Source organism: Protopterus annectens, chromosome 7.part1 (genome assembly GCF_019279795.1).
Source record: "Protopterus annectens isolate FY-2018-M chromosome 7.part1, PAN1.0, whole genome shotgun sequence".
NCBI lineage: Eukaryota > Metazoa > Chordata > Ceratodontiformes > Protopteridae > Protopterus > Protopterus annectens.
The window spans coordinates 374362105-374376557 of record NC_056740.1 but is presented as its reverse complement, the minus strand read 5'-3'; the positions used below and the strand labels follow the sequence as shown (position 1 = coordinate 374376557).

General features: G+C 37.3%; 1 protein-coding gene across 1 annotated transcript in view; it reads left to right on the top strand.

Annotated features, from left to right (window-relative positions):
* The window catches only part of LOC122807585 (mitochondrial inner membrane protease ATP23 homolog), a 174277-nt gene that overhangs the window by 9318 nt on the left and 150506 nt on the right, over window positions 1-14453 (top strand). The window lies entirely within an intron of this gene.

Here is a 14453-nt window from a genome sequence, read left to right as displayed (position 1 = left end):
TTTTCATCCCAAGTGATAAGGATTTCAACCAAGCATAATATCAAACAGCCAGCTGCCAGAATTTAAGTACTTGTAGTGAATGTAATCGAAGTAACATGAAAACAAACAGCTATTCTAAGCTTCAGGAGACTATAAATAGAGATCTGCTTATTCAGTCCAGGAAACACATAAGCTTTTAAATGTAGTTGCCAGATAATTTCTTTATATCATCCCATATACCATCCCAATTTCCACCCCGTAGATTTCTTTCAACCTTTTCCAAAGTACAGAACTTGAGTTTATTGAAATTTGAACAAATTGGGTGCATTATTATTCATGGCTCTTCTGATATTGTAAACATGTTCACTAAATGCATTATTATTGTTTACTCAGCTAATATTGTAAACATTTTCAGTGATATGTTTTCTTGAACTTTTTTTCTATCTTGCGTATAAAAATGCTGGGTAAATTTTACAATCAGAAATAAGAATACAAAAGTGTAATGTAATTAAAATTAAGAAGTTTAAGTAAGGCAGAAATGAACAAATGGAAAGTGAAGAGAGAAAGAGATCTTCTGCAACATGAAAAATTTTAGCATGGAAACTCTAACACAGGCAATATCACAATAAGATGAGACAGTGAGTCCCCAGCTGGAGTAGCATCAGATTGAGTAGGATGCATCAGAAGCAGAAGATACACCACAGGCTGATGTTTTAGAACCATCGGTAGTAGACTTGCATGAAAATCCATTTAGAATTTCATAAAAATGGAAAGAGCAGGAAATCGAAAACTGTGACGTGGGCAGTATTTCAACTTGATGGGTCAGTGAGGTCCCTGTTGGAAGACCAGTAGATTGAGCAGGATGCATCTGAAGACAATACACCACAGTGCAATGTTCTACACCTTCTGTAGGTGACTCGCATGAAAATCCAGTTAGAATTGCAGAGCAAGAAAGGGCAGGAAACTGTGTCTGTAAAGGATGCTTTCAGTCCCCCTCCCCCAAAAAAAAATCTAAGTTAAGACCTGCTTCATGTAATACAAATGGACAGATGTATTATGATAAATAAAATAAGTAGATTATCGAATAACCATAGATAATACCCAAAATGTTAGAAAGCAAGTGAAACAGATGGATGCAGTAATTAGGACTATTAAGAGAAATTAATGTGATAAAAATATAATTTATTACTGTGCAACTGAACTAATATTGCAATAACCCATGGCTGGGTGGTGACCAAACAAAGCCATCCCAGGTAAATACAGCGTTACCCACACTCAGTCATGGGTTATTGCTATTATATGAGATTATTTAAGAAAGAAAAGTTACTTTTCTTAAATAATGTCCTTGTGCAACAGCACCATGGTGCTCTTCCATGTTTTTCCACAGTATTACGTGGCTTTCTTAATGTACCGTACATGCATATGGGACTTACATTCCCATAAATTCCCATGAAACCAAGCAAAAGAAACCCCACCAAAAAAAGAAGATATAAATACATTTTAGAGAAGCATTATGAATGTTTAACACAATAAAGTTATCAAATGGTTAAAAGCATTAAAAAAAGCTCCAATATAGAGTATATGAAATGGAACGAAGTAACACCCAGAGAAATTGAGACAAAATTAAGAAAAGCTCCTAACTTGAACACCAGGTCCAGATGCAGTACCTACTTTTTTGGATAAATATATTAACATCTTTACACAAAAATTGAACCTTTAGTAAAGATTACTTATATGCATATCTTGAAGGGACACTAACCTAGTTGACAACAGGAGGAAAATGTATTCTTTATTAACAGTGAACCTGCAAGCCATCCTGAAAACTATAGACCATTAAGATGCCTTCCGGTAATTTATAAATAATGTGCTGGAAAAGATGCAGACTTAGTTTATAGCCATCTAGAAAAAAAGTTCAGTCTTGGCACTAGAATGAAAAGGTAATAAAAAGTATGAAACAGAGGATCATCTGTTGTTAAACAGATGTAACAGAGCAGAAAAATGAGAAAAATCTAAGTGTAGCATGGGTTCTTAGAAAAACCTTCAGTAGTATTCCTCATTCAGAGGTTTGGCTTGCATCCACAAAGACTTAAAAAAAAAAAAAAAAACGTAAAAAGTCATGGACATTCAGTAGCCATATAGCTGAAACACTTCTTGTCCTTAAGGGGGTTATTTAAGCAATAACCGACGATGTGGTGTGGTATATTGAAGATTTACCCACGGTTGGTGTGATTAAACAAAGGCAACCGTGGGTAAATCTTCAGTATACCACAACCACGGAGTCGGTTGGAGTCAGTTTTTGCTATTATATAATGACATTATTTAAGAAAATAAATACTTACTTTTCTTAAATGTCTTTGTATAATGGTGGATTGCTGTTCTTCCACCGGTTGTGGTATACTGAGTCTGAGTTTTGATGTACTGAGCATTCGTATGGGACGTGCATTCCCACACATGCCCAGTATATCAAGGCTTTGAAACGGAAGCAACGGAGAAAAGAAAGTCTCCATTTTCTCTCTCTCTCTTTTTTTTAATGTAAAAAAAGAAAGTTTTGGGGCAGTTTATACCAACGGAAAAAAGTCCGGGTGACTGGACCTTTTTCTGTTGGTATATTGTGGGATTTACAAAGGGCACGCTGGTTGGGCTGGCCAATCAGCGTGCACATTTTAGAATGTTAATTTATTTTATTTATTTTTATTTTATTTTATTTTACATTTGTTGACCGGGCTAGTCCAACTGGATATATTTCCATTTTCAGCAGAGGCCCGGGGAGAAAAGTTCCACATATAGACAAAAGGAGATACATCATGAGGACAAATGACATAATACACATTATTACCTATATCTAAAAACAGGAAAAAACAAGTGAAAGAACATGGAAAAGGAAATGTAATAAGTTAACATTTAATGGCAACTATAAGTAGACATATGCTCACTGAGGACCTGTTTGTCTGAATTATGCTGTGAGAATTATTAATGACTAAATGTTGTCCTTTATACGTGGATTGTACTACCAAATGTTATAGAAATTCTGGTGATGACATTTGTATAATTGCATATATCCCATGGGTCTTACAGGAGGTTTAAGGTATCACACTGAAAACTCTAGTTTGGCTAGGTTTGTCTTGTAGTTTTTACAATTGGTTTGTATGTGTGACCTTTTTACTTTTTGGTTTGTATTTGATTATGTAATGCTTATATATGTACAAGATAAACTCTACATTGATCAGTTACATTGCAGTGACTATGAAACAGTGTCAAACCACTTTACAGCTGAACCGTGAAAGAGGGCAAATTATTATCTCGGTATAGACATTCAAATGGGGAAATTCCAGGGTGATTTGTTTTTGTCAACACTGTTGTTTTGTCTTGCCCTTAACTCATTAAACTGTTTACTTAATACAGTAGTCTATGAGTACAACAAAATTCCAGAAACCAACCTTGTTCAAAGATATTTCATCTACTTTTGTTCGTTTCGGATTTAAAATTGTATAGTTTATCATAAGAGAATCTAAAAGTACAACTACAAATGGTTAAAACTTTCTCAGATGACATAAGTATAACACATTCTTTTGATAAATGTGTAAAAGCAACTCTTATTGCAGGAAAGCTACAGCCCAAAAAATCAACCTAGGATAAGAATGTGATATAAAGGAAGTTGAACAGTGTGGAGTATATAATTATTTGAGAGTAGATGAAAAGTCAGCAATAAAGTATGAACAAATGACCACAAAGCTTTAGTAATACTAAAAAGACTAAAGCTAATATTGAAAAATTGGTCATCGTTTCACTGTATTCAGTGTTCATCATACCTGTCACTGAATACACTGCCCCTTTGATATGTTTCTAACCAGGCACATCCAACAGTTGGAACGTCCACATATGTTCCTTACTAAAAGAATAAAGGGCATAAGTAACATGTTCTATGCAGACTACCTCAAGGCCCTTCCCTGTAGTCTCTCTTCTACAGGTCGTTGACGGGAGATCTCTGCCTGGCATACAAGGCATTGTCGGACCTCACCTTGTTGGACCTCCTGCATATCTTCAAAAGAGAAAGCACCAGAATTACCTATTTTAAAGACTTAAACCTTGCCTTTAATATATATAAATTGGGCTTTCGGTACCCCCAGAGACTGCCCCTTCTCTCAAATAGACTCCCCATCCATGTGAAATGGGAGTTCCTCCCTAACACAATTCAAGTGTAACTTGGGCAATTTGATGGGGAACAGGAAATTTACCCCATGGCTTGGCAAGTACTTGCCCATTGGACAGAGGCAGCCTGTAGATAGTTGAGCTCCCAGTCCTCCACTTTAACTTGTTAAGGGTACCAGAACTTGTCAGAGATTTGGGATGCATGGCTAGGCTTAAAAAGGCCCTGATGGTGGTTAGCCTAGTACACACCAATGAGCTTATGAACAGCCGTGAATCAATTGGACAAGATAAATGCTTCCTGTTTGTTAAACAATATATAAAAACAGTGCATACCTAGATTTTATATCCCTCATACTGAAGGAGGGTGGGGCAGCCTTGAAGCTGACTATGTGTATAGGTTGCACTTGTGCGAATACATAAATATCTGCTAACTTCATCAGACTTAAACATAATGAAAATTCTAAAGCATGAAGAGAAGAAATCTGAAGTGACATCTTTGCTTAGTTCAGCAGAAGCAGTTCAGAAAGGAGTGGTAATGGAAGTCAGATCAGAAGTAGACGAGAATCATTCAGCAACTGAAAGTGCCAAAAATAGAATATAAAGAAAAAGATCAGATGAAAAAGAAAGAAAACTGGAAAGCACACAAATATAGTAGCAAATATAGAAAACTCGTAGAATGATGATATTTGACAAAGATTTGATACAGGAATAGCTGAGAAAAAGAGAATATAAACCAAAAGATGAAAGGCTAATAGTGGCAGCCCAAGGCGGTAGGTTATATACAGCTTTGTTGAAAAAGTTAGGAATGAGACAAATGAAGGTGCTATAAAACAGAACTGGGAAGAGTTGCACATTTTGTTGCTAGTCACAGGGCATTCATGGCTGAGGGTCTGTATGCTGGAAAAGGCACAACAATGTCGTAAGACTGTTGCAGTGGGAACTGTGTAAACACCACAATATATAACTAGTTGAAAAACATTTGAAACATGAACCACAAAGCATTATTGACAATTGTGAAATTTAGATCACATGGGATCAACCACTGCCAACAATTAAGAAAATAGTTGCAAGAAAAACAGATGTAGTCCAAAAAAAAGACAAAAGTAGCATAGATCATTGAAATAGCTACAGCCAGTGATTATAGTGTTTTATGTGACACAAAGTTATAAATTAGCAGGATTTGCGAGCAGAAACTAGACCAATGTTGAAAGAGTCACAGATAGTTCCAATAGCATTAGGAGAAACAGGACTTAAAAAATGGATTTGTGCACTGGGGGGCAGGGACCATCCTTGGGTGTGCCGGCATGGTTGCATGTGCTAATAAAAACACTGCTGGCAAACATCAAAGACTGAGGCAGTACTAATTTCATGAGCACAGTATTAGAAGACCAAAACATTTGGAGAAATTAAAAATGGATGAAATAACATTATATTCATAAAGAAGCAGAAATTATTCTAAGAAGTAAGCAATTACAGGAATGGAGAAAGGAGATTTTACCAAAAGGTAATATTGGGCTGAAATTTACTGGGAGAAAGTAACTCTGGGGAGAGGAAAGACAGTCAAGGGTAGGCAGAAGTTTGGACTGAAGGTTAGAGACTTCCTTCCTTATTGGGATTGATAGAGTGCAGGCAAAGAGAAAGTGACAGGAGAGTGCTAAGTGACTAGTTGAGTCTGCAACAGAAGCTGCTATTAAAAAAGGAATATGTGTTGGAACATATAAATTACTGCATTATAGCTAGGAAAGATTGGAAAAAAAAAGATAATGTAAAGGCAGTTTGCAGAGAGCGATGGTCAGAAATAAGTCCAGAATATTTACAATTTTTTTGCATGGTGGTATTTGCATAGATATTTTTATACGACAAGTAAACTACACAGGACTTTTCCCCAGGTAGATATCAAATGGTGTAGGTGTGACTGCGAAGAGAGAGGCAGTTTTTTTTGAAGGTAAAGAGTTGGCAGATTTTAAAAATTCTTTGCCGAATATTTTAACATAAATGTTGGGGAAATAAATGATTGTAACTACAGAACTTATTTTAAGCTAGAATATATCATCTGAATTGCCTAGGTATAGTAATCCTTGCTAACTGTAATGTTACTGTCTGCCAAACAAAGCAATTACTAGAAATTTGAAATCAAACTGTATGTCCAATGTAAAGGAAGTTGTGGGTATCGTAAGAAAGATAAAGGAACTAGAGGTTGGGTCTTTAGAAAATGGTAGGAGCATCTTTAATATAAATTAAATGACATTTGTAGAGCAATACATGCCGAATAATGTTCAGGAGGGAGTAAGGGTTAAGGGAGGGCAGGAACTCTGCAGTTTCTGCAATGTCTGAGAGAATGACAATTGCTAAAAGAAAACCTGTCTGTTTGTTGCATGGGAATATCAATGGAACTTGAGTTTTTTTTTTATTAATGTATGGAAACCTGTGTTACAATTAAAAATGTGATGATTTAATATAGAGGGTTATAATTGGGTCTCAAGTTGTAATCATGTTACGTGTTTGAGATATGGATGCCAAGAAATTCACCTTGTGAGTGAGGCACCTATGTTGAGAACACAATAATTGTTGGTTAGGATTGGTGAGAGCTGATCATAACTCTTTGTAGTGCACAGAGGTTTATCTACTCCACGTATTACCAGTTGTAAAAGAAAAAAAAAAAGTTGAAGTGTTTTAATGGCTTTGAAAGCCAGTAAAGCATATAGTGAGTGCTGTCACATAGACGGCAAGTAAATATAATTGGAAGAAAAAGTCAGGGATAGTTTTGAAATGCTGCTGTAATTTAGTTAAATGAGTGACATAAACTTCCACGACCAGAACAAAAATATGAGGCGAGATGTTTAGGAACAGTTCAGAGTGAACATCCGCGAGTGTGACAGTGCTTTAGGGGTATTTAACAATTGTTACATCTGAAAGCACTGTTACTGTCGTGTCTCGTTCTGTAGGATCACTTTTCACATTTGTCTTTTTCCCGATTTTTGGAGCATAATCATGATGCTGCATGTACTACAAAGATGTTTATAAAGGATATTTCTTTCATGCCGGACGGCATGTGTGTGTGGCTTTTGTACATTACTGTATTGTACTGACACTACCTTTTGATCAGTCACTCAAGAAAACTAGCACAGATGGCATTGTTTACAGAAAAGACAGCCTTCTTAATTCTTCCTTGTACATTGCAGGGAAACGGGGATTCGACTGTAGGAAGTAGTGTTCCATTAAGCTGTGATGGTGTTAGGCTTAGAGACCCATAGAAAGACAGCATATTGTGTAACAGTCTATATGATACATGGACAAATCACATTTATCAGAGGTGCTTACTGTTGTATAATTTCCTGAAATAACAGCAATGTTCAGGAGCCTTATTGTGCTGTGTGTTTAACTGATGTTTTCTGTTTGTCATAATAGTGTTAACTTTAGTTGATCACTGCATAGCAGTGAGTGAACCAGTATGTTTGCTAGTGTTAAAGGGTACGGCTCAGATGACAAAGCCTCATGTGTCTTGTCATTATGTTGCCGAGATGTAGGTTTGCATTAGAGAGTGGTATGCATACAGATCATCTTAGGCTTACAGATGTATATAGAGGGCAATACAACTTGCAATAAATGGTATGACAGGGTGGGGTGGAGAATTACATTTATCTTTGGAGTTTTTCTGTATTATTGGCTCATCTTTGCCTTAGGAATGTACCCTCACATATTATGGTGTTTTAGGTACGTTTTTATATTGCTTGAAGTCTATTTTAAAGTATATTTGTGTTGTAAAGCAAACAAACAAGCCCAGTTCCACAGAAGCAATAGAGAGTTCGAAGTGGAATTCGGCAACACCTCAAGCTGCGGTAAAACGTATGTAACAGCAAAGGTTTCAAGACAAACTCTTTCATTGCTTATAGTGAAATGCACTGTAAACATTCTTAAATACATCAAAAACAACATTCATAAACCAGTCAGAACGCAGTCAAAATTATTCAAAAAAACATTAGATTAAGCAATTAGTTAAATTAATAAGGATCTCTTCTTGATGCTTCTTGAGGTTTAATGCTTAACAATATCATTTAGTCCTGGATAGCTGTCTGCATAAAAATAATTTATCCATTTATGTTCAATACATTCAGTATGTAAAATAACATCACCAACTCTTGAAACACTGATCTCTCTAAATATGAATTTGTGTGACTCCTGCCTACCTGTAATATGTCTAGCTAAAACATCACTAACAATTTTCCTTCAGATATCAGAAAGGTGTTCTAAGATGTGTTCTTTTAGCATTCTTTTTATCTTTCCAATATAAAAACGGGCACATTTTATGCAAGTCACTAAATAAATCACATTGGTAGATCTACATGTTGCAAAACATCAAAAATCAAAAGTTTTCCCAGTAACTGGATGTGTAAACTCATTAATAGCCTTGCATTACTCTCTTAATGGCAATTTAAATGTCTCCCTGCCGTTTCTACATTAATACATTGCACTAAGTAGTGATACCTAGTTCATAGAAATGGACCTTAGCCAGCAAACAGGAAGGCGTTCCTGCTTAACAGTCTGTCTATACTTAAAGGGTTACTGTTTGAAAAAGTTAATTTCTTGTGTAAAAGCCTCCTACATATCATATTACTTACTAGAAATTACTATTTGATGGAAACGGACCTTAACCAGCAAATGTATTTGGAAACAGACCTCAGCCAGCATATGGGAATTAGTTGCGGCTCAACTGTCGGTGTTACGTTTAACTGTATGTAAATGCTATTATTCTGTGAAGGTACACTGTTTACTTAACCTGCTGCTGAATTTAATGCACATTGGGTAGTATATGTCTTTGAGTAACGATATACAGCTTAAAGGGACAATCCCAGGGATTTTTTGTTTTCATTCTGATCTTTGTTTACTTTTTCAGTCTGGCTTTTTGGGCATGTCCAAACTTTGGCTGTGAGGGTTGGGGGAGGCAGCTTACAGGAAGCTTCAGAGGTGTTAGGCAGGTTCCTTCTCAAATTGCAGTTGTACTCACAACAGCCCTCAGTCATTCATTAGTTTCAACTGTCCTTTTTATCCTCAGAGAAACCAGCTTTTCAGGAATGTTATGATCTGACTTGCTAATACCCTGCAGGAAAGCATCTGAGCATTGCAAAGTTAAAACATTGGTAAACAGTTTTCAGTTAATTTAATTTCATATTTTATTTTGTGCTGAATTCTAAATGCTAGGCAACTACAATGATTTTATGGTAATTTATTGGTTGCGCTGTATGACATGCTCTTAAGCAGTTTTATTTCTCTTTCTACCTTACAACTGTATTGCATTATTTGTACTTGATTCCACCGTTATTTTTTTTTTTTTTTATTTATCATTTGTTGACCGGGAAAGTCCGACTAGGTTCCACAGAGCCTGTTTTCAGCGGAGGCCCGGGGAGAAATGCTCCAGATGCATGTCTTTGGAATGTGGGAGGGAACACAGGAGAACATGCAAACTCCACACAGAAGGCACCCCAGCCGAGAATCGAACCGGAGAACCTCTTGCTGTGAGGTGACAATGTTAACCACTGCACCACTGTGCCGCCCAGGACTGTAGATATCTGTAGACAAGTAACTGAAATGATACAGTGTGGGTTTTTTGTCATCATTCTGTCTGTATTGCCTGATGAGCGGGTAATTCCCTCTCTGACAATCCTTAGTCTTACATGCATAGCCGGTTTTAGGCACCAGAGAACCCTGCGGTCGCTGGGGGCCCCCTGTTCCCTGGGGCCCCCAACCACAGCAAGTTATCTTATCCTGATATTTTGTCACATCTGTAAAACCAACAAAAGCTAGTGCAGCAGTCTTGCATACTTAATAAACTATGAGGGTAATAACTCTTATTTATATCTCCCTTAAAATTCAAAGATATTTCTGGTTGTAGTAACAGTGTTTTGTCAAGTAACAGGCATCAGAATGCCATTAAATATTTTACTACTGACATAGTGCTCCTGGCTTAGTTAAACCTTGCTTTCGGACATTTTCCCCACTAAAACTAACTACATAGCCAGCTTTTAGTCCCTGCAAAACCATGGCTGCAGGGGGCCCCCTTAATCATCTTTGTCTGTGTGGGGTCCCCACAAAAGCTGCTGCTGACTGGGGAAAAATGAGGAATGAAAAATGCATTCATTTCCTAATTATGCTCTTTAACATGAACAGGGCTGTGATATGACCCTGTTAGGATGAAGATGATAATGAACATGAACAATATAAGCACTAGAGGGACTTACCTCAGTGCAAACTTTGGATTTTAAGAAGAGCTGATGCTTCTGATCATCAGGGATAGTTTCTCTTTCAGGTAGTTTTATAACTAATACCAGAACACCAGATTCTATAACTCAATTTCTTTGCTTAAGAATTCAGTATAATCCCAAAAATAATAGAATAAATGCTCAGAATCATAAATATGTTTAAATATTTCTCTAATTCACTTAAAAGTTACTAGAATAACATATTTTGTATCAACATCTATTTTTGGACAATAAGTATAAAACTCAGATGTCTGGATTAATTGACTGTTTGCAATCCTGAATGATTTACCAGAAAATCAGACTTTTGAAGGATAAAGCGAAAGTATGAACAAAATCAGGGAATGTCTGTGAAAGTAGGGACAGTGACAAGTATGCATTACTCCTCAATGGGATAAATCTTACTGCTTCTGCTGTTTGACGACTGCTAAACAGCAGTGACTAATCTGGTGTGGCAGTACCAATGTTGCACAAGGCATTGCTGTTTGTTGAAATTAAGTACATAACTAGTACTGCTGTGGCTTATGCATGCATGTGTGTGTGTGTGTGTGTGTGTGTGTGTAAAAAACATCAATGATTTTTATCTGTGCATGCACCCAATAATGCCAGAACACAGACATTATTCTTCTGTGTATCAGTAAAAAAATGTACCTAACAAGTAATTATATTTCGAAAATAAGACAGAACATATATCACAGAACATTCAGACACTTAGATATTCTTGGAGTCTGATTGCCCCCACTCAATAGACTGTCTAAATGGATAATGGGGACTCCCTTTATTATCCTTGACTCTGTGGGGGCCCCCAACAAAGCTGTTGCTTATTGGAGAAAAATGTATCAATTTTCTGAATACGCTGTTTAACCTGAATGGTGCTGAGATATGACCCTTTTAGGATAAAGCTAATAATAGCCTCTGTTTACAACCACACCCATTCTAAAACCAGCCCTGCTCAAATGTGTGTGTGTACATAAAGCTGCTACAGGTTATGCGGGGCTAGAGATTGTGTGGATATTACATCTTTAATTTTCATCACAGTCAAACCTTAGAGGTGTGCACATGAAGTCATTATAGCTTGTGTTTGAGCTGAGGGCAGTGTTTCTCACAGACCTCAGAGGTGTACAAAGAAGGTTACTATAGCTTGTGTAAGAGAGGTGTACTGTCTAGGAGCAACAAATTTGAATATTACTGAAATTATTCTCACAATCACATACTAGGCACATATACATGTGGCTACCTTTGACGGCTGGGGTGAAGAACATGCTATGTATATGTATATCATCAGTCACTTGAAATATATGACAAAGACAATTTAAATCTCTGCTTTCATCCCAGTCTAACACCAGAGGGATGCATAGGCAGTGACTTGTCTTTTTTTAGAGGGTTAGGGAGGTAGGCAGTATTTCCAGATAAGACTTAAATATTCTCACAACTACTGGCTTGTTAGTTTACTGTAAGCTACAATTTTGTCAGCTTTGAAAATTAAGCCTTGGGCGCAAATTATGCCTTGAAAGAAAAAAATAAGACTTAAATTCTTTTTTTCTTCATAATTTTTATTTAGGCAACCATTGGAGTAAAATGTTGAGAAAATGCTCTAAAATGCATCCCAGACCATCTGTAAACATGTGGCTTCTTGGGCCCTGACCTGAGTTATTTCCTAAATGGTTATTACTGGGTTGTCTTGTTCAGGAAAGGTGTGTTGAAGGATGCAAGGAAAACTAAAGCTGAACCACAACAGTGAATTTGTTTCCTTAATCATAATTTCTGTTCAATCTATTATTGGATGAAAAGGTTGTGTAAAATGCACTTCAGAGCATATAGAAAGTTATGGCTTCTTGAAAAAGCTTAGAGTAAGGCAAAATGTGAGATTAGGAAGAAAAAGGTAATGTGGATGGTATGGGGAGCCCAAAAGGAGAAGGAGTCAGAGGAGAGGACTGGAGGGTGTGTGTGTGTGTGTGTGTGTGTGTGTGTGTGTGTGTGTGTGTGTGTGTGGGGGGGGGTTGAAATGTAGGTCCAGTCATCATTTCACTTCGCCCAGACCTGTACATAGACTTGTTGCAATGTATCACTGTTGCAACTAAGTGCCAGTAACTCTAACTGCCTCTTTGTTAGACAGCTCAACATAGTGATAGTGTGATACATAGGCCTGTTGCAATGTAAAAGCTTGTAGCTGCAGGTCTGTCTATGGATACTGCTCCTAAAAGTTTGCAGCATGAAATAAAAGGTTGCTTAGGATGGATGGCATTGTTAGGATGATGCTTATACTGGAAGTGCCTAGGGGGCCCCCAACTTGACATTTGCTGGGGGCCCCCAAAATGCTAACACCGGCCCTGCTTACATGACACTTTTCAAACTGTGGTTGCTGTTCCAGGTTACTCACAAGAAGGCAACATCAGAGCATTGATACAGCTAGTATCCTACCCTCTTCACTACCTCATACTCTAATACCTTGCCCTTCATGGCAAATCAACACAAGATAGTTCGTATGTGTGTTGTGTCCTGACTTCATATACTACTTTTGCACAATTATATACAGTGTCATTGTAGGGCTGCCACATCTCCTGTTGCCAAAGTGGGATTTTTGTATGAAAAATGTGAGATTTTGTAGGACAAACTACACCTACAACCAGTGCAAAGGACTGGACTTCAGTTTACTGCTAAAATAAAAGTTCTTTTTTTTTTTTTTTAGAATTTGATTTATTTATGCTGTTTCATATAATATTTACATGTTATAAAGACACTATAATGGATTTAGAATTTGATTTATTTATGCTGTTTCATATAATATTTACATGTTATAAAGACACTATAATGGATTTATGCATATAATGAAGGAAATGTAGAAACATTTCTGTCCTAAAATTCTCATTCTCAGCAATTTCTTGCGGGATCATTAAAGTATTTCTGATTCTGATATTTGACATTTTTGATGTTTTTTCACAGGACACAACTGCCCATGCAGTGGCTGTCCTGCATAAAGTGGGACATGTGATAACCCTGTGTTACTGGCATTACTGAAGATGCGCAGCACGCACATAAAGTGGGACATGTGATAACCCTGTGTTACTGGCATTACTGAATATGTGCAGCACGCACATAAAGTGGGACATGTGATTACCCTGTGTTACTGACATTACTGAAGATGCGCAGCACACACATAAAGTGGGACATGTGATGAACCTGTGTTACGGACATTACTGAAGATGCACAGCACACACATAAAGTGGGGCATGTGATAACCCTGTGTTACTGGCATTACTGAAGATGCGCAGCACACATTGGAAATCTGTTCACTAAAATAATGCTGGTCAGTGCTGCAATATAGCAAAAGCAATGTCTTTCGGATTTTCCCGGTTAGGGGTCGCCACAGTGGAACTCCAGTCTGCTAATGATTGGCAGTGGATTTTTATGGTGCCAAGTTGCTAACCCCACACCCATCCTTCAAAGAAGGCACACCCACACCGACCTGCATGTCTTTAAACATCACTTGACTATGGGAGGACAAGCAGACTCCACACAGAAGGCGCTCCAGCCGAGAATCGAACAGGAGAACCTCTTGCTGTGAGGTGACAACGCTAACCGCTGCACCACCGTGCTGCAATATAACCATTCCTTAATACTGTACTACCTGTCATTCTGTCTAGATCAAAACTTCTCTTTTCAATACAAGGGTTATGTTCTCACTTTGTTATAGGGTGATATTAAACATGAGGGTCCATCTGTCTTTTGACTGGATTACTGAGATTATACATTATATTCTTTAATCAAGTGTCAAAAATACATAAATAAATAATAAATGTACTTGAGAACGTGCATCTATGCTCTAATACACATGCTATTCCTGATCATACTGTGTTGTGCTTTTCTTCCTTTTGATTGTCACTCTCTGCTACAAAACAACTGTCATGTGCTTTGTCAGCTTGTTAGCTTTGTCTAGCACTGATTTTTTTTTTTTTGGTTATGCCTAATATTTATTTATTTATTTCCAGTTTGATTACCGGGGAAGTCTACTGGGCCCAGGGAGCCCATTTTCAGTGGAGGCCCAGGGAGAAAACCTCCATGAAACAGATT